Source organism: Antechinus flavipes, chromosome 1, assembly GCF_016432865.1.
Source record: "Antechinus flavipes isolate AdamAnt ecotype Samford, QLD, Australia chromosome 1, AdamAnt_v2, whole genome shotgun sequence".
NCBI classification, from domain to species: Eukaryota; Metazoa; Chordata; class Mammalia; order Dasyuromorphia; family Dasyuridae; genus Antechinus; species Antechinus flavipes.
In genome coordinates, this window is record NC_067398.1 from 492,688,284 (window position 1) to 492,692,843 (window position 4,560).

A 4,560-nucleotide genomic window follows, 5' to 3' on the forward strand; every position below is an offset into this window, starting at 1 on the left:
TGGAAAAAGATGTAAAGTATCATTAAGCCAGTGCCTATAAGAAAATAAGAATAAAATTTACACAAATATTTATATAGTATCCTACTAGATATATATATGTATATATATATATATATATATACATATACATACACACACTAATTAGCACTTCTGCACATCTATATTCAACTAATGTGATATTTCTATTAACAACTAATGGTATAGGAGCTTCCTGAATTCTCAAAAAAAAAAAAAAAGGATTCAGTGACATTCAATGTATTTTGTTGCTAAATGTATGGCAACAAATATTATTTTACACATGTATTTAATCCTTTGGAAATAACTAATCCAAAATTCAGAACATCCCATTTGATATCACAGAGTTTGCTTACATTTCATTGTTTTAAAGAACTTTTTAAATGCATAGTAAACCTTTTACCATAGAAAAAATTAGATTAAAGAGCTGTTTAAAGCATTTTACCTATTTGTGTAGATAATGTGTACCAATTTTTTTTTTTTTACTATGCCATAGAAACTCCAAAATTTGAATGCTTCACTTATATTTGCACTCAAACTTTATAACTGGATTTCTATTGTATTTTCATATTCCTTCTCAACATGCCTTCACTAAAATAAATAAATAAAATGTATTTTCCAAGGAAATGAAATCACAGATAATAAAAGTGCTTTAACACCTAGGTGTAAGAGATGCTACTTATCTTACAAGGTGTCATTGTTTCTTTTGCACTTTTAATACAAAAATTCAAAGTATCTGGTGCCACAACTCAATTGTCAATGAAAAGATGGTATTCATGGAGTATCCAAAATGAGGAAATAAGATTTTTCAGTTACTTCTTAATTAGTTCTTGCCTATGAGTAGCTTTAGTTTTCTTTCAATTGAATTTAGTGGTTTTTTTTTTTTTTTTTTTTTTTGTTGTTGTTGTTGTTTACTAAATAAACAAAAAAAAATAACCATCTGGATCTCTTCAATAATGATTTCTAGTTTGACTAAATTGGCATCCAGGTAAATTTATAAGCTCTATTCATGTTAGTTCTTCAAGGATTTTAATAACTACTTCAAGGAATAACAGACTTAGGACTATCATCTAGGTAGCCTCATCATTATAGAAAAATCAAAATCAAAGGTATCCTAAGCACATTCTTCGTTTATACTGATTTCATCAACCTTGTTCTCATTAGCTAAAACATCTTAACTACATTTACATAAGAAATCCTAAAAATCTAGTTAAAAAAAATAAGTAATTACAAAATGGAAACAATTTTAAAGATTTATTTAAAGATTTCTATTATATTAGATAAACTTCATTTGCCACTATAGAAACTATTTGAGTTATTTTTTTATCTAGAGATGAAGTTCTACTTCTACTGGTTATCTCAACTTTTTTCATCCTTTTGGGGAAGGCTCATACATGTATCTTCTTGAAGATCAACATTAGTAGCTTTTAAATGATGGATACACTTTTGCTACTTCATCTGATATCTGTTTTTAGTGATACAGGATGCTTATTTTTGTTGGTAACCTAGTTACTTGTATCCTTAGTTCTTTAGAATTCTCAAATGAATACCATCTGGTTCTACTAATATACTGCAAATGAATTTATTGAATTGTTCCCTCATTTTGGAGGGAAGATACCTTTTAATCAGCTTTTCTTATCTATGAAGATGAACTTACTCTAGGTTTTAGGGCTTTTCCCATCAACTTATCTGAAAAAACAGTATTTTCTCCTTTTTTCTTATTTTTTTTAAACTAAAGTAAGTAAAGACATTTTCTTGTATTTCATTTAGAAACTATTTCAGCAAGAATTATTTTTATCTTTAGAAAATCAGTAAAAAAAATATGACAGTGGCAAATATTTAAATTCTGAAGGGTTCTATGCAACCTGAAATTGTAATTAAATTCATTGTTGTTCTATTATAATGCAATAATAGTGCAAAAGTTCAAAGCCTTCTCTCCCCCCCCCCAAAAAAAAAACAGGATGAATAAAGTAGAGCACTGTTAAATCAACTAACTTGATGTAGTGTACCACACACAAAAAATTTAGACTTGCTTATGCATAAATACCTACATTTAGGAAATAGGACTTCATAAGACAAATTGCATTAAGTGAAAAATTAAGTGAATAAATATATAAATTCAACTGAGAAAATATACCAAAAGCCAGATAGTTTGTCATTCATAAAAATATCTATTTCTTTAGATGTGTATGTCTTATAGAATTTTCTACATGAGGCTTTCTCAAAATGCTTTATAGACATTTTCTATTTCATATATAATGAACACATGGGCAAATAGGCATCAGATAATTTATTCAAGATTTTTTATAAAAATATAGTTGCTGGCAATAGAACACTATTTCTAAGTCATAAACATTCTGCTTTTCTAAGTCCTAAACACTCTGCCTTCCTAAGTATAAAATTGACATTATTGACAAATGTTGGTAAACATTTCAACCCTATGAAAACTACACATAAAAACATGTTAGGAATAATCCAGGTAACCTTTCCAAAACTTAGCAAAATTGACTAAATTTATCATTCCTTGAGGGCAAGTTTCCTATTTTAAATAACATGGAGGGTTTCTTTATGAAAGTTCTATCCTGAAGTTAGCATCTTAAGATATTGTAGTTAAGCAAATTATATGCTTTAGCTAATCAGACTCAATAGAATTAGTTAGCTTACAAACTCAGAAACAATGTGGAATATGCTATAAATATTGCACAGAAGATTCAATAAAATGCAAAAGGTAATAAAAAGTGTTCAAATATATATTTAAAAGAATAAGATGTGTGTGTGAGTGTGTGTGCTTGTGTGTTATTGGACAGGACTGCAAGTTTGTCACTGTGATTCAAAACATGTCAAAGAGACTTGTGCGTTGCAAATGACATTTTAAGTAGAAGATTTACTTGAACTAGTACCTAATATTTTTCTGTAATTAATTCCTTTGAGGTCAAGTTTCATGTTCACAAAATCACTTTTCCATTCCCTACTTGGGCAATATCTTTATTGTTGGAATTAACATATTTGAAAAAAAAATTATCTTTTACATGGAAGGGACTAAATACTAGGTTTCAGTTTATTTCATCAGTGTAAGATTTTTACTATGTGAAAACATCTATCAGATATGATTGCAGTTATATGAGAAAAAGAGAATTGTGATATTATACAAATCTTTCATTAATAACAAATAACTTAATTCAGTAACACTGAAATAGGATGAGAGTTTAAGTTGTGTATTGATTCTTTTTGTTTTATTATTTTACTTCATATTAGTAATGTGTCCATTTGTATATAATGCTCAGAAATGAAAAGCTTTTTATGGTTTTTTCTTTTTTTGTTTCTTTACATATAAAAATAATATGTATCACACTGAATTGTATTGAACATGTGTTTTTTCAAGAAATTAATATTTTTAATATAACATTGTCTGAAATTCATTTAAAAATTAGAAACATTTCAAAATCAGTAAAATAAGTAACTGAACATATAGGAATACTTAATTTAAACTTGTCATATATACCCCTAATACATTCAATAAACAAGAAAGCATATATAAGCTACATACAGTTGTAGATTTGAATTTGGCATATGTGTTCCTTAGAAATGGCAAGAGTAAGGGAATATGAAGATGAATTTTCCTTTTCAATTGTGTTCACTTCATTGGTTATACTATGGAGTATAGTTATGATAAACTCATGTGGAATTGACAGGCAAGGGATGTTGAAGTCAGTGGGAGGTTTCCCTACCCAAAGCTTGCACTACTATGTCCTTCAATAGAAAAGATGGCATAATATATTTATCTTGAGTATCTGAAGTCTCATATATTTTAAGGAAAATAAATATACTAGTTTCAATATGATATCTGCTAGACATTTCTTCATATCATATCACACCATCACCAATGATCCCAAAGGATTTAACAAAGTCAATACTGTCTGTTCAAAGATGGAGCTCAAGAGCTAGGCTCTATGATGAATTGTGAAACTCATTGTTCTTGGCTAAAATCATTAGTTTTCTAGTCATCTAAAATATTTCAGAAAGTAACTTACATTTTCTTACATGGTAGGTAATTGAAAACTTAAAAAAAGTTGTATCTGTGTTTTGGGAGTTAATACTCTTTAACTGATCTTGGCCCAATCAATAGTTGGAGATATAGTTCTTGGCCTAAATGCACTTTAAAGTCTTATGTTAGTGAAGAAGTTATTTGCATATATATATATATATGTATTTATAGTAATACAATTAATATTAAGAAAGGAAAACAGAAAGGAATGTTCACAGAATGAAAAAGCCATCATTTGAATAAGGTGAATTAGTATATTTGAGGAAAGAAAGAAACAAATAAGGCTAAATTAAGTCTAACTTACTTGTATATATATATGAATGAATGGACACATATACATATGTGTGTTTATAGTATGTATATAGGAATTTAAGCCATATATTGGGTGTTTTAATAATGGATTTCAATAAATCTTTCAAATGTAATACCCTCACTTGACAAAAGAGATTTTTTTGTCATGTATACATATGACTCTAATTGCTAGGAGATTGGACTACCAA